The 24,278-nt window shown below is 43.7% G+C and overlaps 1 protein-coding gene across 2 annotated transcripts in view; it reads left to right on the top strand.

The window, feature by feature from the left end:
• The window catches only part of LOC102444287 (beta-1,3-galactosyltransferase 2-like), a 93,296-nt gene that overhangs the window by 7,798 nt on the left and 61,220 nt on the right, over positions 1-24,278 (top strand). For both annotated transcript variants that reach the window (XM_075936730.2, XM_075936729.2), the window contains exon 2: positions 4,455-4,514. The gene's annotated coding sequence lies outside the window, so the exon portion shown is untranslated. The remainder of the gene's footprint in view (positions 1-4,454; positions 4,515-24,278) is intronic.

The following is a 24,278-nucleotide window of genomic DNA, read 5'->3' as shown; positions in this document are numbered from 1 at the left end:
GCCCTGTTGGAAAAAGCACAGGTGTTCTGATGGCCATTCTGTGAATAGCCATCAGAGCTTTCTTGTGCAAGAGCATCCATGGCAGTGAGGACTCACCCCTGTGCATGAACTTTTTGCAAGAAGATCTCTTTCCCAAAAAGTTCTTGCATAAGAAGCCTGCAAGTGTAGACATCACCTATGTGTATAAATACCTGTGCTGATAAATAGCTGGATTATCATTAGTTTTAAACTTGTTCATTATTTACAAGAAATGATGTCTGGAAGAATTAAGCCTTTGCCGGCAGGAGCCGTCCTGGAGTGCTCTCACCAATGGTGCTTCTTCACCTTCTGAAAGGCTACAGTGTATAGTACTTGGGTTCTTTCCAGGTTGTAAGGGTGATAGTGGGAGAACAGATCTAGTGCCATCTTTCTACCTACCCAGGTATGTCTGTTGTTCAGTCAGTGTTACTGACTGTGCAGATGGCATCACCTTCCTTGTGCTCTATCATGCTCAAGCAGCTCTGAACCAGCAGGCTTCACGCTCTCCAGGCATGAGCTGTAAGACTAGTTCAACATGTTTCTCCCCCACCCCTCCTTCTAATGACAGAACTAAATCAGACTTCATAAGGAGTCTCTTTCTTTTCTGCTGGCCTGCGCTGTTGTGAGTCAAGAGCTGAAATCACTGAGAAACTGGGATCACAGAGAGCTGAAATCACTAGGTTTGGCCCAGATCCAAACTCATTGGCAGCAGGTAGCTAGCAAGGCATCTGGCAGGAGCAGGCGGCTGGTGGGAGTGGCCGGCAGGAACAGCTGGCAGGAGCAGGCGGCCAGTGGGAGTGGCTGGAAGGAGCAGCGGTGAGTGTCCAGTGGAGTGAGTGAGATGCCTCCTAGCCCCACCTCCCCAACTGTGGAAAGTGAGCTCTGCAAATCACCTCTGAGCTCTGGTCTGCCCTGACCAAAGACTGCAATTGTGAGTGGGGTGCAGAGAAGGGTTGGGTATGTGAATGGGACACTTACATTGCTGGACTTGTGAGCCTGAGAGGCAAAGGTCATTGTTCAATCTGCTTGAGCCGGGATGTTTACTTATAGTTTGGTTTTGAGCCCTGTTTGTGATGCTTTCCCAAGTTAATGCCATGTTACTTCCCTCCCTTTTTCATTAAACGTTTCTTTTCTATGCTCAGACTCTGCGCTGGTGAGTGGGGAAGCATTGCCTCTTAGAGGCACTGGTGTATGTGTGTGAATTTCTCAGGTTATTGGGTGGGTGATCAAGCCAGTTCTGTGTGGCATGGATGAAAAGGAACCCCTAGATATTGAACCCGGCCCTGGCTACTGCCGGCACTACCTGGTAAAAGCATTACATATGCTACATATTTAAAAACATATTCTGTTCTTATTTAAGGATTTTGAAAAAAAAAACATTTCAATGTTTCATTTTGAGAAGCATTTTTTTCATTTATAATGCATAATAAACTCAAAACTGCTTTTTACAGCCTTTCAGTCACCCTACTCTGTTTCTAGTCAGACCAAAGCTAAACTCTAACATCTTTCATGAAACAGAATTCTGTCCTCTGCACAGTTTGAGATTTCAGAAGTAGCGTTCGCACACATGCTGGGCATGTCTGCAAGACTACTGGGAGAGAGGGATAAAATTTGGGACCAAAGATGATTTCATGACTTGTAGAAAGATGCAGTAGATTTTTGCCAAATGATTAAACTATAACATATTGCCTGTGTGTGTGTGATACTGCACTCTAGTGGTTGGCATAAGGAAAAGACCAGATAGCTGATACTATCAGCAAGAAATATCTCCTGTAGTTAATGGTGTTGAGGACTTTTTGAGTAGAACGTTAAGTGGCCCTTGTTTCCTCAGTTGTGTTTACATGTGATTTACTGAATTGGGCCTGTCTGAAGCACAGCTACCAAAGCACTTAAGCATGTGAGTAGACTTATTGCCTGCAGTGGCACTACTACAAGTTAAGTATGGCTAAAGTTAAGTATGCACTTACATGGTTTGTTGAATGGGGGCCAAAGTGAAACGTTTTTCTTGTTCATGGAGAAGCTGCAATTAGTGTGGACTTATTTAACAGATGAGAGAAGTAAAAGGATTTGAAGGTGCCATGTTTTAGATGGGTCAAAGAAGAATAGTGAGATGAAGGGCCATATCCTCGTTAGCTTTATGCATACACCTTAATCTGAAAGCAGCCCTACTGAAGCTAAAGTGCCACTCAGTGTAAGAATCTGGCATTAAGAAGCCATCTTTAGTTTTTCACCTTGTGCTGACAAAAAAATCCTGACTTTTGGGCTGGTGGAGAAAGTGCAGAGAATGGCAGGTGTCTTGATTTTCTCATTTTTCTTCAACTTAAATTTAAAAAAAAAAAGAACTCTAACAGTAAATTACTGTATTTTTATGGTGAAGAGAAAAAATCGCTGGAAGGGACAGGTGAACTGTATCTGACATGAAGATTTTCTTCTCTGCTGCTGCACTGGGGATGCTATAGCTTATCTATTGAAGATGTAGCTGTATAAATTACCGCAAGAGAGATCCATAGAGGGCCATCAGATAACAAACTGGACATTTTCATGAAAATATAACATGGTGTTTATTCCATTTCCTACTCTTCCCACAATGACTGTCATGAAAATAATACTTCACTGTCTAGTCTTGTTAAAGACTTTGTCACAAAAATGAGATTTTTTTTTTTGCCTTGGCCATTAAACCTGGCTCAATAGTGTATTCTTTCTCTCTTCCCCCACTTCCAACCCTTGGTCACATTTGAAGAAGTTCTTCCTACAAACTTGATTAAATGAGCACATTTTTGTTTCTGTCTCTAATCTAAGGGCACGTCTTCACTCGACGTGCCAGAGATCAACATTCTGGCATTCAATATAGCAGGTCTAGTATAGACCCATCAGACAAACACTCAGAGCAGTTCAGGCCAGTGGCTGTATTCCTCACAGTTGCAACGAGTAAGGGAAGTCGATGGGAGTGTTTGTTCCCATTGGTTCCCGCAGTGGGGTCAGTGCCAAGCTGTGCTTAAGGTAAGCCAACTCCAGCTAGGTATCCTACATAGCTTGAGTTGCATACCTTAATCCAATCTTCCAAAGTGTAGACCTCTCCAAAGCGTAGCATTGTCAACCAATGAAATCCCAGGTGCAGTGAGGCAGAATAGCTGTCCACAGATCTGTAGGGGGAGAAACCCTTCTCTGATCCCTAATGGGCAGAGCCCTGCCCCACCCCAGCATCTTACCAGAAGTCATGGGGCAGGGCAGGAAATATAAAAGGCAGGCCCAGGAGCTCAGTTGGAGCTAAGCCCAGCTGCCAGAGGAACCAGATGCCTTCACTAAGCTTCCAAACAGGTAAGAGTGCTATAGATCTCATGGAATTGAAGGACTGGTCAGGACTGCCAGACCTATTGAAGGGCTTAGACCCAGAGGAGCTGCAAGAACTGGCAGAGACCCCATTCCCCAATGACTCAGGGAACCTGCTACCAAGCCAGGTATACCCAGAAGAGGAGTTAGGAAGTAACCCAGGGTAGCTGACCCTGGTCTGGCTGAAATAGGGTTCAGTGAAGGAGACAGCATGGATCAGTGGTCCCCGCTGATCCAGTGACAAACTGGTCTTCTACTGTTGCAGCCCTGGTATGGGATGAAGTGGAGCGAGTGTGCCCCCCACGCCACCGCTCCGAACCATAGATTGCAATCTCCCACCTGCAAAACTCCTGTGCTTGCTCTCTGCCAGAACTAGAAGACCTGACTGTTTGCTGCTCTGCCCTGAGTTATGGCCTGTATCTAGTGACTGTTTAAAGGCTCAGTCTGAGTGTAGACCTAAGCTCCTGAACTGTTTGCTGTCCCATCCTGACCCAAAACGTGGGCTAACTGAGTGTGTTTGTCAAACTATACTCGCAACACCAGTCACCTGGCTGATTCTCCACATTCAGAGCCCAAGTGTGTAAAGAACCGGAGTGCTGTCTACAGACCCAGGAGAGATGGAGCCACACTCCAAGTGGACTACATCAGGGTATAACTATTCTTTTCACAGTTATATCTAAATGATTTTAAAAGGGCCATTTTCAATTCAAGAATATCCATGTATGTAAATTGAATTCCATTGCTCTAAAGTACATGGGCTTAATTCTGTTCTCACTTGCCCAGAGTAAATCAGCAGTAATTCCTCTAAAGTTTGTAGAGTTATAATGGTGAAAAACTGATGTAAATGTAAGCAGAGCTGGGGCCTATTGTTTTGTCTCAGTCACAAGAGGAATAAACCCTTAATTAACACAATCCTTTTTCATGGCCATTTCTGAGGCTTACCGCTTAAAGAGAAAGAAAAAAAATGTAACGGGTTAACCCAAGCTCCTATCATCTTTCACTGGATGGCTGAGTGGTTTAATTTTCTGTTTCCTTAAGTTAATAATTTTTTTCTTGAATCTCTCTTGAAGCTGATGGAGCTTATCTTGATTTTCTTTTTACTCTAGTCCTATTTCTGAGAACACAATGGTGCTGCTTCTCCTTTTCTGTGGCAAGGCTCACTTTGGGTAAGTATGAGTTCTGCCTCACTGGCAAACTGAGATACACCTGCTGCAACCCAAACATTTTCTGCATCCCAGCCCTCCATACCTTTCATGTTCTTGGCATCAGATATATTCTGCATTATGTCATGGGTTGAGGAGCACTTGGTGCAGGAAAGGTTAGGTAATGAAAAGATGGCTTAATGACATCTTTGTGCTCCCTGTCCTTGTGATCATTTGGGCACTTATCCATGGGCCATGATAAAGCTGAGTATCAAGCATGTTATTGCCTACAAATAGCAACTGGTTATTTTAAAGCTGGTTGAACTGTCTAGAATGAATAATAATTACGAATTAGATATTTGTATTGTTCTTAATATATGCTCAAACTAGTCAGTGAATCCTTGTAATATATGACTTACGCAGACTATATGTGGCATGTAGTTGGTAACCTAAATCACAAGGATTATTTTAGTAATCCAAACAGGAAGAAACATTTTAAATAGAACAAATAACACAGTGCTAGGATGAAGTTAAGTAATCATACTTACTAATAAATTCCATCTTTCGTACATTTTAACAATTTAATTCGTACTCAGTGGCTTTCTAAACACTCACTGTATTGTTTGTTGCATAGAAATAAACTTGGTATTTGTATATACAAATTTGTGCTAGCCAGCCTGCTCTGTTATTCAACCTGCTCAGTTTGTAATAGAGAAAAAAATGGCAGCACTTTAACAAGAAAGCACAGAAATACATCTGTGAAGATTCTATATATAATCTTCAATATCACCAAGGAGGAGAACTTTAAGGGAACAAATGGGAGTTTGATTCCCAACTCCCACTTGCTTTAAACTGGAATCAGATGCCTTTCAAAATCTCCTTCCATATCTTTATACAATTTGAGTGAACTGTAATGAGTTAAAATAGTGACAGATTCTTTCTTGAAGACAGTGAACGAGAACCGTGCTGAGAATCTTTCAGGCCTGGATATTGCTGGGAACAAATTATTCAGAAAGGGAATTATGAAGCTCAAACAGTGGCATTATGACACATTCTGCAAGTATTACTATGACATGATGGTGTCACCTTTTCAGTGCAGTTGCTACATCTGACAAACACAGATGCCACGGTAGAACGCTCCTAGTCCCCAGACACTTACGTCTTTCAATTATCTTAATCTGCTATGCTGGGTTTCAGAACAGTTTTGATGAATCAGAAAAACCAATGGGATTTCTCATTTCCCTACAAATTGAGCCAACAATTGCTGCATTTCTGGTGAGATGATTTAGTGATTTAAACAAATGGCCTTCGTTCAAAGTATTTTGATTCAAGCACATCTTGTAATATCAAATAATTCCAATTTGTGGATATTAACTCAGTCATCAGAAGACTGTGTCTCACCCCAGAGTATTTGTGAGCTGGCAATGTACAAAGGAGACTAAAAATCAACAATATCACTGTAGTAAGCTGAAAGAAGTCTAGAGCACTTGTTAGTCCTTATGATTTATTTACTCACCATAATATCTGAACACCTAAATAGAAAGAGAAGGGCATAAACAGCTTATCACTCCTAGGAGCCTCAATATTTGCACTCCAAGTATTCTGTATGTGAGACTTCCTTGAAGGCTAATGATTATAGGAGTGCTGAGTGACAGTTCTACAAAATTATGCTCCTTGGTGACATTTCACATGGTCACTAGATATTCTTGAAAATGTGTAAGCCAAGGCTCCTGTCCCTATATTTTAATAATAATGAAGGCGACATATACATTGCACACCTCTTGTAGCCACACGGAAGGCATGTGTAGTTGCATGCTGTAATGAAAAAGCAGGCCACATCCACCCTCTCTGCCATGTCTGGCAATGCTTGTCATAGAAAGGCTCTGGTGAGGACAGGTTGCGAGGAAAAGCAGTGGCTGTGGGCAGCTCTTGGATCTTTTCACTGTGGCTGGAGCCTTTGTCTGTGATAGAAGAAAGTTCTGGCAGTGGGGTTCAGGTAGCTGTGGGACATTACATTGTTTAAAAATATGCATGTAAACCTGGGAGTAGAGTGGAAAAAAGCATGTACTCTGGTGAGGTATAGGCATATCTTTACTCACCTAAGCTGTGCCTCAGCACGTGTCTACACAGCAGCGTTATTTTGGAATAATGGCTGTTATTCCGAAATAACAGTGCAAGCGTCTACACAGCAATTCCTTTATTTGAAAATAAATTTGAAATAACTGACGGCTTATTCAGACTTCTGTAAACCTCATTCCACAAGGCATAATATCTATTCCGAAATAGCTATTTCAGAATAGCTGTAGTGTGGATGCTCCCCAGAACCATTCAAAGTAATTACTCCCAAGTGCCTCCGGGGCTCTAAATCGAGGTAACATGTCCACATTAGGGAAGCCTGCCTTGGACTAATTTTGTAGCTTCCCTGTAGGGTCGACATGATATTTCAAAATAAGCTATTTCCAAGTATTTCTTCCAAGTATAGCTTATTTTGAAGTAAGTGTGCAGTGCAGACGTATCCCCCCAGTGCTACTTATTACCACTCTATACACTCTATACAGCTCTGAAAAAAGTGTGTCATATAGATGAAGCTGAAATCAAAAAGATAACAGATCATGGGGGTTGGGGAATATTCACTTGTCATCTTTAAGTGTTATCATAGCTGGCTTGTACCACATATTTCACACAAGAGGCAACTATAAATGTTCACTAGATACAGTCAAAGCCAATAGGGATCCTTTAAAATGAAAGGCCTTTACATTATTGCACAAAGTTTACTGTCCAGCATGGCAGCCGTCATGCTCAAAAGACTTCTCGCTACATGGCTGATGTGCTGCTTTTGTTTAAAGAAGCAGCTTAACCTTCTGATATAGGCCTACTGACTTCAGTGGAATTACCAATGAGTGCAGTGTGAGGAATATGGTTAAATGCTTCTTTGCATTGGCAAGATCACTATGAATTGTTTTCTGTTTCCTCTCACCATGACGTATCTAACAAGTAGGGTTGTTTGAAACCCTAACTAATTTGGCATCATGCAGTAGAGCTATGATATATAAAATCTTTCTGAAAAACTATAATCATCGCTCTCCAAATCTCACCTCACTCGGCTGTTGTGAACTTGAGTTTGTCACTGTTTGGAAAACATTCTAGAGATCCTTTGGTGAAAGGTGTTACAAAAATGCAAAGTGGAATTCTAAAAACCTTAAAATTTAGCTACTTTTTAGATTATTCTTTCTTCCTGAACAACTTGGACAGTGAGATTAATTTTAACAGTTTTTTCCTGATGAGTATTAGACCAATCATGGGTAAAATTTAAGGATGATACATTGTGATGAATCTCATGTAAGTGTGCACTGTGAGACTGTATTGAATGGAGAAAATGCACTTTACATGGACAGATTATTTGGAATTCATCTGTATAAACATCATTATTGTACATCATTGCATAACTCTGTGGATTTGACTTGTAAAAACAGGCAATTCTGTAAGCTTCATTATCAGGTTTTCAGGAAAAATTCAAACCTAAGATACAATAATAGCTCCTGACATTGTAGCTTGTTCTTCATCAATGCAAGAATCTACCCAAGTTGCTAGGTTGGAGCCATGATTAGCAAGAAAAGTTGAAATTTTATTTCCTCCAAATTTCAGATGTTTTCAATAGGGTTGTTGCAGCAATGTAGATAAGTGGGGAATAGAGACATATTGAGATGTCACTTCTTCCTAACATACATGTAGCTCTGGCCTTCAAAACTCCTATGCTAAACTACAGAGAAAAAAATGAACAAAGAATGCAATAACAGGGGCTGTTAACAGGGAGTTTGGAGAGGGAGTTGGGAAGGGAGTGAGATACACTCGCCATTCTTTAAAATCTTTTCAATACATTCCTGCACTTCAAGGACGCATTTAATAACAACTGAGGAATCTCTGAGAAGGAAGCCAGGTATGGATGGTGATAGGTCTGCTATTGTTACCTGCACATCATGTGCCATGTTTGTCTTCCTCTCAAAAGACAGAAGGGATTTCACCTGCACTAAGTGCAAGCTGGTCACCATTTTGGAAGAAAAAATTAGAGGACTTGAGGCCCAAGTATCGACCCTATGTTCTATCAGAGAGGATGAAGACATCTTCAATAGAAGACAGCATTTAATCCTGCAGGCACAGTAGGCTGAAGAGCCAATCAGGACAGTACAGGGTAAGGAAGAGAACTGGCAGCATGTAACCTCTAGAAGGAGAAGGTGGCCAACTCAGGTATCTCCCATACCTGTAGAGATAAGTAACCGCTATCAGGCTCTCTCCACAGGCACTGCAGTGGAGAATGCTTTTGGCAGGGATCTCTCAGGGAAGAAATCAGAAGGGAACACCATCTACTGGAAGGCATGGGATGCATAGTCCTAGGGATGGGGGTTCCACGACCACCTCCCCCAAAAGAAAAGGCGGGTGGTGTTGGTCGGGGACTCCCTCCTAAGAGGGACTGAGCCATCCATCTGCCATCCAGACTTGCAATCTCAAGAAGTGTGCTGCTTACTGGGAGCTCGCATTCAGGATGTGACCAAAAGTCTTCCAAAAGTGATTAAACCTTCGGATCACTACCCTTTCCTGCTTCTCCATGTAGGAACTAACAGTACGGCCAAGAATGACCATGAATGGGTCACAGAAGATTATATAGTGCTGGGAAGAAGGATCAAGGAATTTGAAGTGCAAGTGGTGTTCTCGTCCATCCTTCAGGTTGAAGGAAAAGGTCCAGATAGGGATCGTCGAATTGAGGAAGTAAATGTGTGGTTGTGCAGGTGGTGTCAGAGAGAAAGCTTTGGTTTCTTCAACCATGGAACTCTGTTCCAGGCACAAGGATTGTTAGGAAGATATGGGATCCACTTAACCAAGAGAGGAAAGAGCATCTTCATGGGCAGGCTTGCAAACCTAATGAGGAGGGCTTTAAACTAGATTCACTGGGGGACGGTGACCAAAGCCCTGAGGTAAGTGAGGTAGTCTGACACCAGGAAGAATCACAAGGAGGAATGAGCAACAAAGGAGGACCCCTGATTCAGATGGAGAAGGTAGGGCGATCAATTGGTTATCTAAGGTGTTTGTACACAAATGCAAGAAGCCTGGGAAACAAACAGGAAGAATTAGAAGCCCTGGCCCAGTCGAAAAGCTGTGATTTGACTGGAATAATGGAAACTTGGTGGGATGACTCGCATGACTGGAACACTTCATGGAAGGGTATAAACTGTTCAGAAAGAACAGATGGGTGAGAAAAGGAGGAGGAGTTGCACTGTATGTAAGAGAGCAGTATGATTGCTCAGAGCTCCAGTATTTAGCGGAAGAAAAGACTGTTTAGAGTATATGGGTTAAGTTTAGAGGTGGAAGCAACAGGGGTGATGTTGTGGTTGGGGTCTGCTATAGACCACCAGATCAGGTGGGTGAGGTAGACAAGGCTTTCTTTGGACAACTGAGAGAAGCTTCCAGATCGCAGGCCCTGGTTCTCGTGGGGGACTTTAATCCCCCTGACATGTTTTGGGGGACCAATACAACAGTACACAGACAATCCAGGAAGTTTTTGGAGAATGTTGGGGATAACTTCTTGGTACAAGTGCTGAAGGAACCGACCAGGGTCCATGCACAGCTTGACCCACAGCTCACAAACAGGGAGGAACTAGTAGGGGAAGTAGAGGTGAGTGACAACCTGGGAAGCAGTGACCTTGAAATGGTAGATTTCAGGATCCTGACTAAAGGAAGAAAGGAGAGTAGCAAAATATACACACTGGACTTCAAAAGAGCAGACTTTGACTCCCTCGGAGAACTGATGATCAGAATTCCCTGGGATGCTTACATGAAGGGGAAAGGAGTCCAGGAGAGCTGGCAGTATTTTATAGAAGCCTTATTGAAGGCACAGGAAGAAATCATCCTGATGCGCAGCAAGAAAAGCAAATACAGTAGGCGAGCAGATTGGCTTACCGGGGACATCCTTGGTGAGCTTATATACAAAAAGGAAGGTTACAAGAAGTGGACAGATGACTAGGGAGGAGTACAAATATATTGCTCAAGAATGCAGGGGAGTTATCAGGAAGGCAAAAGCACAATTGGAATTGCAGCTAGCAAGGGATGTGAGGATAACAAAAAAGGTTTCTACAGGCATTTTAGCAATAAGAGGGTGATCAGAGAGGGTGTGAGGCCTTTATTGGATGAGGAAGGTAACCTAGTGACAGATGATGAGAGAAAAGCTGAAGTACTCAATACTTTCTTTGCCTCTCTTTTCACGGACAAGGTCAGCTCCCAGACAAATGCACTAGGCAACAGAGCATGGGAAGGAGGAGGTTAGCCCTTGGTGGGGAAAGAACAAGTTAGGAACTATTTAGAAAAGCTAAACTTACATAAATCCATAGGCCTGGATTTAATGCATCCAAGGGTACTGAGGGAGTTGGCAAGTGTCATTGAGGAGCCTTTAGCCATTATCTTTGAAAAGTCATGGAGATTGGGAGAGATCCTGGATTATTGGGAAAAGGCAAATGTAGTGTCCATTTTTAAAAAAGGGAAGGAGGACAATCTAGGGAACTACAGACCCGTCAGCCTTACCTCAGTCCCCGGAAAAATCACGGAGGGGATCCTCAAGGAATCTACTTTGAAGCACTTGGAAGAGGGGAAAGTGATCAGGAATAGCTAATGTGGATTCACAAAGGGCAAGTCGTGCCTGACCAATCTGATTAGCCTCTATGATGAGATAACGGGCACTGTAGATATGGGAAAGTCAGTGGATGTGATATACCTTGACTTTAGCAAGTCGTTTGATACAGTCTCCCACAATATTGTTGCCAGTAAGTTAAGGGAATGTGGATTGGATAAATGGACTGTAAGATGAATAGAAAGCTGGCCAGACTGTCGGGCCCAACGGGTAGCTATCAACGGCTTGATGTCAGGTTGGCGGTTGGTTTCTAGTGGAGTGCCCCAAGAATCTGTTCTTGGACCTGTTTTGTTCCACACCTTTATTAATGACCTGGATGAGGGGATGGAGTTTGCAGATGACACTAAACTAGGCGGAGAGGTAGATATGCTGGAGGGCAGTGATAGGGTCCAGAGTGACCTGGATAGATTACAGGATTGAGACAAAAGAAATCTGATGAGGTTCAACAAGGACAAGTGTAGAGTCCTGCACTTGGGATGGAAGAATCCCAAGCATAGTTACAGGCTGGGGACCAACTGGCTAAGTAGCAGTTCTGCAGAAAAGGACCTGGGGATTACTGTGGCTGAGAAGCTGGATATGAGTCAACAGTGGGTCCTTGTAGCCAAGAAGGCTATTGGCATATTGGAGTGCATTAGGAGGAGCATCGCCAGCAGATATATGGAAATGATTATTCCCCTTTATTCATTTCTGGTGAGGCCACATCTGGAGTATTGCGTTCAGTTCTGGGCCCCCCACTATAGGAAGGATGTGGACGCATTGGAGAAGGTCCAGCTGAGGGCAACCAAAACAATTAGGGGACTGGAGCGTATGACCTATGAGGAGAGAATGAGAGATTTGGGTTTCTTTAGTCTGCAGAAGAGAAGAGTGAGGGGGTGGGGGGATTTGAAAGCAGCCTTCAACTTCCTGAAGGGAGGTTCCAAAGAGGATGGAGAGAGGCTGTTCGCAGTAATGACCAATGGCAGAACAAGGAGCAATGGTCTCAAGTTACAGTGGGAAGGGTCTAGGTTGGAAATTAGGAAAAACTATTTCACTAGGAGGGTGGTGAAGCACTGGAATGGGTTACCTAGGGAGGTGGTGGAATCTCCATCCCTGGAGGTTTTTAAGTCTTGGCTTGACAAAGCCCTGGCTGGGTGGATTTATTTGGGATTGGTCCTGCCTTGGGCAGGGGGCTGGACTTTATGACCTTCCAGCTCTATGATTCTAATGTTCCAAAGTGGCAGTTGAAGTCTACCACTAACACTGAGTCATATGATCTGAATCTAGAGGGACCTTTAAGATGCTCTTTTTCATAGTTAGAGAAGCTTTGAGTGTTTTTTTTTTCTTTTCTGCATGGGAGGGGTTGAGGAAGAAGGGGGAAGACACATCCCTGGTATGCAGATCTAGCTCCTACCAAATTGCAAGACCTCACACAAAAACACAGAGACAACAAAATGGTTAAAACATGAGAAAAACAATGCATTTCCCCTAACTTTATTCTGTGAAATGGCTAAACTGTTTTAAATTAATTAAAAAAAACTTTCTAGAGGAAGCATTTAGCATAAACAATTTCAGCTCTCATGGCTTAAGTATGCCAAAGTTTTCTAAACAAGTGAAAAACAGTTTTCTAAATGTCAGATAACCTTTAATATAGGCAATGCTACCTGTACTGGCTAAGTCCTTCCCCACCCCTCGTATTTACAGAGCAACTCCCTAACCTTTCATTCAGAATGGCCTTTATTTTATATTAACAGAACAAGAATAAAGTCTCCATGAAAGAACACCCTGTATATAACTCCCCCATTGCTGGTTGCATCTGGACAAAAACAACAGTTGCTGCTACTTCATTTTCTTGAATGATATTCCACACAGAAAACAAGTCCCACATGCAGTAAAAATTGCTTTCAGCTTCTCATAATCAGCTCCTCCAAATTAGCTCTGCACTACTGTCCCAGAGAGAGTACAGGTCCTTTCTGCAACTTTTACTCTCACATAAACAGTCCTCCAACCTCCATGGCTCATTGCAAATACAGCCAGACTTACTATCCTGTAGCTCTCTCACAACATTTGTGTAATTGCCAAGTTCAGAAAGACATCAATAAAATCTAAATCCTAACTGCTGACCTTAATACTAGGTAATTCCTTTAGTTTACATTATGCAGATAGCTGACTGCAAAGTCTGCTCCAAGCAACAAAGAAAACATCCAAGTTTTCAATTAAAACCATCTATAATGTGTGGCTAAGCAGGTCATTTGCAAAATCACATCATAGGCAATGAGCAGAAAATAGACAAAGCTTTACTGGCTGTAGCTTGCAGTCTAAATTGCTGCAAAAGCTATGACCTTTGAAGTCCTCAATTACTTATTAGAACCTGAATTTTTACCTCTGATTTTTTTTTTAACTGAGCTCTCTTAAGAACTCATATCAGTTCCTCAGTTAAAGGTCACAATGTTCTGCCATGTTACCTGGGTTTTCATTATTTCCTCATAAACTATGACATTTCTAAAATGTCAGCATCTAAGGAAATCAGCACCCTATAGATATGGAGGAAGAATAAAACATGTTTATTCCAATATTTATCTGAGTGGTGCCTGGAAGAACTAGACAGAATCACAGTGAGAACAGAGAATTTAGGTTGGCTTAACTACGTTGCTCAGGGATGTAGGAAATCCATGCCTTTGAGCAACATAGTTCCGGTGTAGACAGCACTAGATCAACAGAAGTACTCTTCCATTGCCCTAGCTGCTGCCTTTCAGGGATTGTCTATGGTAATGAGCAGGGTTGTCCCATTGGTGTAGGTAATCTCGATACCTAAGTGCTATGGTGCCACTCTAACATTTCAACTTTTTAGTGTGTGTCTACACAGCAGGGCTTAACTCGAAATAAGCTATGCAAATTGAGCTATGTCAATTGCGCATCTTATTTCGAAATAGCTTATTTTGAAATAGGGAATGTCTATACAGCACTTATTTCGAAGTAGAGCACTCTTCCTCCGACTTCCCTTTTCTCCTCGTACAATGAGGGTTATAGGAATCAGAGTAAAAAGTCCTCCAGCTTGACAGTATTTTGACACTGTTTCAAAATAACTGTGGGCTGTATAGATACGGACTAAGTTATTTTGGAATACCTTTAGTTATTTTGAAATAGTGTTGCAGTATAGATGTATCCATTGTGAAGACCTATGTTTAGTAGTATTGTTTATATTTGTAAATGATTGCTGATTGGAATGGTCACAGATCTAAAGATATTTTGGAGTAAAAATTAAGAGATAGAACACTTTATGCAGAGTCAGTGAATCATTTTCAGAAACAACATCATGGTGTCTAATAAGAAGTACCCAATATGCAAAAAAGCACAACAAAGAACTTTAGAAGAAAAAACAACTGACAGGAGAGGGCACAAGATAGCCTATCTGCAAGAATATTCTATGTCATCATGCTTCATTCTGTCAGTTTCTTTTCCTGCCATAACCCCCATAGTTATGTTCTTTCAGGCTTGACTCTCCTCTGACCTGCTCCTGGTATAGTCACTTACATCTATGTAAAGTGAATATACAGTGCTACGTGGTGAGAATGTTAGTTTTTTATAATCAATTTGCACAGGCAATAATGACAGCACAAAATAGAAAGCAATGCAAAATCAGGTACTTGGGGACAAATCTTCAGCTAGTGTAAATCAGTGAAGTTCCATTGCTTTCTGAGAATTTACACTTCTTATAGCAACTGAGGGTATGGCTGAATAAAATATTCTGCAACTTACTGACTGTCAATTCTATTACAACCTGCATCAACTCTGAGCATAACCCAATGAGTTTAATTCATGAATGAGTAACAACAGTGAATACGGATTTGTCAAGAACAAATCTTTTCAAACCAACCTGGCAGTTTTTTGACTGGGTAACAAGCCTTGTGGATAGTGGGAAGAAGTAAATGTGATATATCTAGACTTTGATAAGGCATTTGATACAATCTTGCATGGCCTTCTAATTAACAAGCTAGGGAAATGTAACCTAGGTAGAGCTAGATGAGTGCATCCAGGAAGATTAAAATTTTCCCCTACAAGTTTATGTATGTTACCTTTTCTAATGCCTGATTTCTGTCCATTCCATTGTTGCCGAGACTGTCTGGTTTGGCCAATATACATGGCAAATGGGCATTGCTGGCACTTGATGACACATATCACATTAAAGAATATGCAGTTGTATGAGCCCCTTGATGTTTTGGATTATGTGGTAAGGTCCTGTGATGGTGTTGCTTGTATAGATGTGTGGACAGAGTTGGTAGTGGGGTTTGTTGCAGGGGTAGGTTCATGGGTGAATGTGTCTGAGGGGTGATGTGTGGCTGCTGGAAAGTATTTGCTTCAGATTGGGGTGTTGTCTGTAGGTGAGGATTGGCCAGTCTCCCAAGATCTGTGAGAGTGAGTGTAGTGGGTTGAAGGGGCCACCCACTAACCCCAACGGGGAGGCACCCCTCCCAGAGCTTTGGTGGGCTACACCTGGCCTTAATAATCCACCTGGATGGAAGCCAGGGGATGGGATCAGAGAGATAAAAAGCCTGCCAGTAAGACCAGTGCAGGCCCGACCACTGAAGAAGCGAGAAGTCTCCCCTGCACACCGAGAAGCTGAGCTAAGGCCCGGAGAGGGGGAGAACTGGCATAGGTCACAGGGCCCCCTTCTGAACAGCAACCCAGAGGGACTGCTGATGAGACCAGACTCCCCAGACACCCTGCAAGACGCTGAGGACTGGCTGCTGGAGCTGGACCCATTCGATGTGCCGAGAGGCATACCAGACACCAAGGTACCTGCTGAGGGGGAGAAGGGGAGTGGCCCAGGGGACAGTGAGGGCTGTTAAAGGCCACAGGTCGGCGCGTTGTGGACTGGAGATCCCGTTGAACCAGCAGCAGCTTGCACTGCTGAGTCTAGGGCCCTGGGCCAGGGCACAGTGGAGTGAGCAGGCCTGCACCCCTCTGCCCCCCCCCCCCCACTGCTTGGGTGGTAGTCTCCACCTCTCCATCGTTGTGGGCAAGCTGCCTGCACCCCTCCTGTGCCAGGGGACCCCAATTGTATAACCTGTTTAAACTGTTTACTACCACCCTGCCTTGACCAAAGGCTGGGTTTACAAACTGCTTCCCTGCAGCTCCATCCTGAGCTATGGCTGGGCCTTTACAAACTGTTTGCCTGCTGCCCTGCCCTGACCACAGGCTGGGCCCTGAACTAACTGCTAACCGGCCTACCCTGAACTAAGGCCTGTCGAGAAACTGCTTACCTACTGCCCCGCCCTGTACTAGGGCTGGGACTTTAGAAACTGTTGCCTGCTGCCCTGCCTTAACCAAAGGCTGGGCCACCCTGCCCTCAGCTAAGGCTGGGCTACGCACTGTTTATCTGCGGCCCACCCAGACTACGGGCTGGGCTCGTAAACTGAAGGCTTACAGCCCCACCTTGAACTAGGGCTGGGCCTTTCTAAACTATAGACTTGGCCACCAGCCCTGAATTAAGGCGAGGCCTCTGACTGCCATTGGCTGGCCTGCCTAGACCCAGGCTGCCTTTATTATTGTTTATTTTGTCGCCCCACTCTGAGGTCAGACGGGGGCCTCCAGACTGGTTGTTTGGACTACTAATTCTCCCAGGGTATGTCTACACTACAGAGTTAGTTCGAACTAACGGACGTTAGTTCGAACTAACTTTGATAGGCGCTACACTAGCGCTCCGCTAGTTCGAACTTAATTCGAACTAACGGAGCGCTTAGTTCGAACTAGGTAAACCTCATTTTACGAGGATTAAGCCTAGTTCGAACTAGTTAGTTCGAATTAAGGGCTGTGTAGCCCCTTAATTCGAACTAGTGGGAGGCTAGCCCTCCCCAGCTTTCCCTGGTGGCCACTCTGGGAAACTCTATGCCCCCCTCCCGGCCCCGGACCCCTTAAAGGGGCACGGGCTGGCTACGGTGCCCATGCCAGGTGCGAGCCTGCCAGCACCCAGCCAGCAGACCCTGCACCTGGCACGGATCGAGCCACCCACCCGATGTCCCTCAGCCCTCCCCCTCTTCCCGGGACCAGGCTGGCGTCTCCCGGGAGCTTGCCCGGGACCGCAAGAGGCGGGCACCCGCCTGGGCTAGTGCGGACATCGTGGACCTTGTCCACAATCTCCGCACTGGGCACAGGAAAGTGGCCGGCTGGGGCAGGAGAGCTGCCAGCCTGGCCACCCAGGAGCAAGTGTGCATGAAAATCAAGGGGGTCCACTGAGACCCCCGACCCTGAGCCCTGAGCTTACAATGGCTGTCCTGGGTCAGACCAAAGGTCCATCTAGCCCAGTAGCCTGTCTGCCGACAGCGGCCAACCCTAGGTACCCTGGAGGGGATGGACCGAAGACAGTGACCAAGCCATTTGTCTCGTGCCATCCCTCTCCAGCCTTCCACAAACCTTGGGCAGGGACACCACTCCTACCCCCTGGCTAATAGCACTCCATGGACCCAACCTCCATGACTTGATCTCACGTCCCTTTAAACTCTGTTCTAGTTCTAGCCTTCACAGCCTCCTGAAGCAAGGAGTTCCACAGGTTGACTCTTTGCTTTGTGAAGAACAACTTTCTGTTACTAGTTTGAAGCCTGCTACCCATTCCTTTCCTTTGGTGTCCTCTAGTCCTTCTTTATGGGAACTAATGAAGAACTTTTCTGTATGCACCCTCTCCACCCAACCCCTGCTTTTAGAGACCTCTATCCTGTTCCCCCTCCATCTCCTCTTTTCTAAGCTGAGAAGTCCCAGTCTCTGTAGCCTCTCTTCATCTGGGACCTGTTCCCAACCCCTGATCATTGTAGTTGCCCTCCCCTCTCCCAGCCTCTCTCTTCCCCTCTCCGACCTCCTTTTCCCAGTCTCCCCCAGTTTTGTTCAATAAAGAGAGAGTCAATGTTGGAAAAAACGTTATCTTTATTTTGTACATCAATAAGAAGGGGGGCTAGGGAAGGGTAAGTGGAAGGAGGTGAGGGAGGAATGGGGTACGAGCCCAAGATGGGGAGGACTGGGCTGGCTCTGTGGGCTTCTGGGGGTGGAAGCTCTCCTGCAGCCCCCCAATTGCCCCCTCTCCCCAGATGGCAGCCTGTGTCAAGTGCAGCCGGGCTGATGGCCGAGTGGTGTGATGTGCCCAGTGTGGGCACTCCGGGCACTCCAAGCCAGGACTGGTTTTTAAGTGGGGCACCCCTGAGAACTGTCTGTCCGGGGTGGGGGTTGGGTCCCTTTAAGCGCAGTCCTCGGCTAGCCTGAGACAGCATCTCCACGCTCTAAGTCCTCCTCTGATGCCCTGCCGGCACTGCTTCTGGCCATCCTTAAGCCCTGTTCAGGGTCCACTTAATGTGGACATGCTAGTTCGAATTAGCAAAACGCTAATTCGAACTAGTTTTTAGTTCTAGACGCGTTAGTTCGAATTAGCTTAGTTCGAACTAACTCTGTAGTGTAGACATATCCCCACTTGCATGAGTGAATTAAAGGTATATCTTTACATTTTCTTTATTTACACTAATTCAGACATCTTTATAGATGCTCATACCTATTTATGCTTACCTGTTTTTTAAATTTAAATTGTCAGTGAATTTACAGATACATGCTAAACCAATGTAACTGGTATAGCATTCCTTATCGAAGTGTAGGTAATGTGCAATGTTTTAACTTAATGTAGATTAGTGCAATTTCTTTCTATGGACAGGATCTTGAATTTTTTTCTCTCTAAATGTTTTCCCTGTCACTTACATTTTTGAGAGATGCTCACCAACTTTCCCTCTGTCTTCTCTCTCCCTTTCTGTAGTTTATGTTATGTGCAAGGACATTTCTTGCATGAATAACAATATTCATCAGTCAGGTTTCTCCTTGGTTTTGAAATATATGAACAAAAGCAACATCTGGTCTCTTTTAAAGACGCTTTTCCTGTCTCTGCATTTCCCATGGGGTCACTTAGTAGCTATCAATTAGATTCTGTTAAGTGAAAGTTCAACATTAAGATGATCTGATTTCATTTTAAACTTTAGGTAAGTGGAAAACAAAAATATTTTGAAAGGAGATGACTATATTGTGCTGAATGTCCTTCTCACTTCAGTCTGTGGACATACATACGTTGTAGTAGAGCTGAAGGAAGTTTTCCTTTGCAGCTAAATGAGGAAAATTGAGATATTTTGATGAATGTATCTAAGCAGTGACATTGCATAACTGACTAGGTACAATTAAGAGCAAACTGATAAACTGATCAAATGATTACAATGTAAATCAGGACTTAAACACAATGAAATATGGAAATGGGGACAAGTGGGCAATCAGGTTAGAGATGAAGAGTGAAACTGTCTATACTTGAGTATAAAAGATCTATAGAAATACTTTACTGCACTGAGTGACTTTGCACCTAATTCTTGTTTTATGAGCAGTTAATTCACTTGTTGGAATGATATAGAAAATAGTTCTGGCCAGAAAAAAATAATTCTGTTACACAAAATATCGCAGTGTTCCTAAATCTAATTGCATTTTGATGTAGAATGATGCTGAGACCTGTCAATTTTTTGAGGGGGGGAAATAGAGTGAGTGTGAAGTAGTTACTATATTTGAGGTGGAAGTCCTAAGTTAGCATTTCTCACATGCAGCTAAGGACTTTTCTTGCAGGCACAGCCTCCTGGGCAGTGAGGCGTGGGAGACAGAAATCAATGGCTTCTCCTTGGGGGGCAGTTAGTAGTGACTGGGCCCTGCCCCCTTTGAAGACACAAATTTGGAGGAGCAGACAGGCAATGAGTTCTTGCAGGTGGTGGGGGGAGGCTTCAGATCTTGAATGGTGCATGATATGCTTCCTTGTGGGACTTCAGGCTCCATTCCCCAGCCTCACAGTGGCAGGCTCTGGCCCTGTAATGGATGGGAGGAGTGTATGATTACATGCCTCTGTCGTCAGACTACCCGACATAGTCAATGAAGCCGGGATTTGAATATCCCCGGCTTCATTAAAATAAAAATGGACGCCACGCTGTGCCAGCCCAGGTGATTGTCAGCGCAGCGTGGCTGTCAAGATGGGGATCGGTCAACAAAGAACGGCTTTGTCGACTGCTCCTGTAAACCTCGTCTTGACTGTCGCGCTGTGCCGACAATCAGCTGAGCCGGTACATCACGGTGGCCATTTTTATTTTAATGAAGCCGGGGATATTTAAATCTCGGCTTCATTGACTATGTCGGGTAGTCTAATTTACATGCCTCTGTCGCCAGAGGCATGTAGTCTAGACATACCCTCAGTGACTAAAGGGTAGCTAAGGGTGTTGGCAGGGGGGCCAGAAGAACCAATGGGATACAGGGCTGACATTTAAATCCTGCTGCCCCTTCTCTTTGTGTGAGTTCTAAGTTAAGGGCTGGAGGGTGTGAGTTCTAAGTTAAGGGCTGGAGGAAGAAGATGCAGTGATCAGAATTACCATGCTTACAAGGATTATTGGGCATGGGAGTAAACTGGGACTTGAAGTACCGATCAGCATGGCTAGAGAATAGAGAGAAGAATGTATGTTTTAGTCTCAGTCAAGGTGTTTTTGTTCATTTTGGTTGTCTGGTTAAACTTCTCCATGTTAAAGCCACATGCTCCCACTCCTCCCCCCCCCATTCACTATCTAAGCTATACCCTGAGATACTATGTTCTCTGTGTTTTCATTTGTTTTTCTCAGTTGCTCTGTAACACCTAGCAACCAAGTATACTTTATTAAGGATCTCTTTTTTTGTAACTAAAATTATTTTTTTTAAGGTGATGATTTGATTCTTGTGTCCTGGAAGGTAACAGGTCTGTGTGTGCACCTGCCTGGTCTGAGAGGCCAACTATCAAAGTTTCTTTTTTCAAGCTCTCTTCTGGCAGAAAGGCTTGGGGTACCCTCTGGAAGGAATTTAGGTGTTCCTTCCTGGATTTTCAGGATTTTTTAAAATGACTTGATGGTGGAAGCCTATCTTCCAGAGATAGTGTATCTGTGACTCTCAGGAGGCTTGGTTTATTTTATTTTATTTTTTTTTATTTTATTTTTTTTGTAAGCAGAGCCTGTAGAGGCAAAATATTTAAGGTCTTTTGCAGGCCCACACCTTCTGCACTCAGAGTGGAGAACATCCCTGACAGGCTGCAAGTTCACCCTTCCCATCACCCCTGGCTCTCCATTGCTTCCATACCCACCTCCTCATCTAGGGCTTAATGTTTCCTCAGGATAACTGGGATTGAATTATAGTCTGCTGTGAAAAGTGATGTTTGCAAGTTTGTTCATATCACTTTTCACAGCAGACTTAGTAGCTAGCAAGTCTTTAAAAAGGAACCAAAGAAGCTAAAGAAACAAGACATGAACATGCAGCACACCACATTTGTCTTTCTACTCTGTTTAGTTAAGAATAGTGACAACTGTACTTCTTAAAAAAATATTGGGTCTGCAAAGAAAAATTTACATAAATAAATTGCAGTTATTTGGACATGTATATTTGTTTTATTCTAAAGCTTATTAAGTATGTTAAGAAAAATGGTCAGAGTTGATAGCTACCAACAATTTTTGTGAGCACTCCTGCCCTAAAGCCTGATTTATTATATATTCTGAGATATGTCTCTCTGTCCTCCAGCCTTCTCTGAAATTCCATTCTCAACAAATTGAATATTTCAGGTGAAGGCATATTTTGTCAACTTCCTGACCAGCTCTAACAATCAGGTTGTGCTTGCTGTCACCACCTGTGATGGATTAGCATCTAAAGTCGTCTTCACCGCTATTTTACCCCCTTATCACATATTGTCTTCTAGCCAAAATAAGGTGTATGCATTCTGGTGGGTAGGAGATCAGATGGTTACGAGTGGAAAGTTGCACCACTGAAACTCTGTTCTCACTGTGAATCTCATTTGCATGCCTGGAGCTATCACAGCCAGTCAAATGCTTTCCCAGGAAGAAACTTCAGTGAGAAATATATGTGCACCCAGTACATAATTTTGCCCTTGGAATCTGAAGTGTTTCTGTAAGAGAAGTTGTTTGTGGGTACCAGCAAACTCCTAGAGAAATTTATTGTAAGGAGGAGAAAAATTGACAAGTATTGGAAAAATGTCATTGGTCGGCTTTTTTCTTCCTTTTTTGTCTCCTAATTGTGAGAGCAATTAATGACTTTCCCATTCTAGTTTATTTTATTATTGTATTTGAAAGTAGAGGCTGAAGCAGGTTGACTGAATGAGAAGCTGATGACAAATTGGAGAGGGCAAAGAAGTTTCATGCAGGGGCATGTGTACACAATTGAATACATAATCATGGGGTTGCTGCCCACTTCCTCAGAATGTTCTCTTTTCACTGGTCCTTTCAATGAAAAAGCAAAATCCCTTCTAATCCAAGCAGAAGGTAACCCTGCAGTCTGGTATTTCTTCAGGATAGATGAAGCTATTGTACAACGTATACAAGCCAGGTAGCAAAGATAGGGATGAGTGGTTTCATTTCTACTGCAATTGAAAGGGCATTATATAATCTCTAGGAAACGTAAACTATGCCTGTCTCCCAGATTTGCTAGTTTGCAGCATTTGAGGTTCTCTCAGCCTCATCATAACTGGCCTTTAATTTAGACTTTTCCTACAAGATTCAGATTCTGATCTTTCTTTTGTGCTAGTGTAAACTAAGAGCAGCTGAAGTAAAATGAGTTACATGAGTGTGAACGTGGAATGTGGAAAGGGCAGATTCAGCCGATTAAAAACTGGCTCAAAGCACTTCTGTAAATCTCAGTCCCAATATGCACACTATGTAATGCCAAGATGAACAGAGGCTCTGCTCTCATGGTGATGAGCATAACACAGATACTTAGAGCTATAACTAGACCTTCTTCTCTATTCCATATTTTGACAAGCATCAGTGAATTGGGACCTATAACAAGGTGGACACTGGAAGTATATACAATCAGAACAGAGAGATAATTTAATTATTTTAGAAATTTTCAAATTAACCCTGGAATAGGATTTGGCATGTTTTCTTTAAGGATCTGATAGCATTTTGATTTTTGTGAGAAACGTGATAGGAAATACATTTGAGACCTACAACTACAGAACCTCAACATAGTCACATTTATATCTGTGTCCATTTTTTAAATGGCACTGAGGGTATGTCTAGACTACTTGGCTCCGTCGATGGAGTCATGTAGATTTGTTTATTGGGCAAAGGGAAATGAAGCAGTGATTTAAATAATCGCCACTTCATTTAAATTTAAATGGCTGCTGCACTGAGATGACAAACAGCTAATTAGCTGTTTGTCGGCTCAGCGCTCTAGTCTGGGCTCTCCGTGGTCGACATCAAAGCCCTTTGTCGACTGCCCCGGTAAACCTCATCCCACGAGGAATAACAGGGCAGTCAACAAAGTGCTTTGATGTCGACTGCGGACCGTCCAGACTAGTGCGCTGAGCCGACAAACAGCTGATCAGCACGGCAGCCATTTAAATTTAAATGAAGTGGTGATTATTTAAATCGCTGCTTCATTTCCCTTTGCCTACAACCCTAATCTACATGACTCCGTTGATGGAGCCATGTAGTCTAGACACAGCCTGAGAGAAGAGGCAACTTTATTTCTTTTTTGAGGGGGTGGCTTATATGGGAGAAGAGGAGAACAGAATATTTAATCCACATCATGTTAGTTTTTCATTGGGGAAATCTACTCATGCTGTTTACAAAGCTCTCGCCTCCACTGCATCTCTTTAAGTTCATGGGTGACCTGTACGATCCCCCCTCTCTCTGTCCACCAGACTGCAACCGAGGAGCACTGGTGGAGCCAGAGTATGTGGGCCTCCCTCTCTCCAACTTCCCCTGCCCCGTGGCAGCCGCAGGAAGAAATTGGTGGGCAGGGTGTGGCCACTCTTTCCATCCCAGGCCAACCCCAGGGCAGGAGTAGTTGCTGGAGGATGAGGTGTGCAGCCCCTACAGCCATAGGCTAGCCCTGGGAAGAAGCCAGAAGCCACCCCTCCCAACCTTTCCCCTGAGCCCACCTCCTGCACCTCCACCCCCTGTCCTGATTGAAAGAGATTGAAATTGGCTTAATATATGTATTGTGGTGAGACTGGGGACACAGGGAATAGAACTGTTGATACAACTGGAAAAATGGTGACAATTAAATGCTACAAATATATTCTTTCACTTTGTTAAAATGAATTTGTTTTGTGC

This window comes from Pelodiscus sinensis, chromosome 9 (assembly GCF_052426305.1).
Source record: "Pelodiscus sinensis isolate ZL-2025 chromosome 9, ASM5242630v1, whole genome shotgun sequence".
NCBI classification, from domain to species: domain Eukaryota; kingdom Metazoa; phylum Chordata; order Testudines; family Trionychidae; genus Pelodiscus; species Pelodiscus sinensis.
Note: the sequence above shows the minus strand (reverse complement) of the source record. Positions and strands in the feature narration are given on the sequence as shown.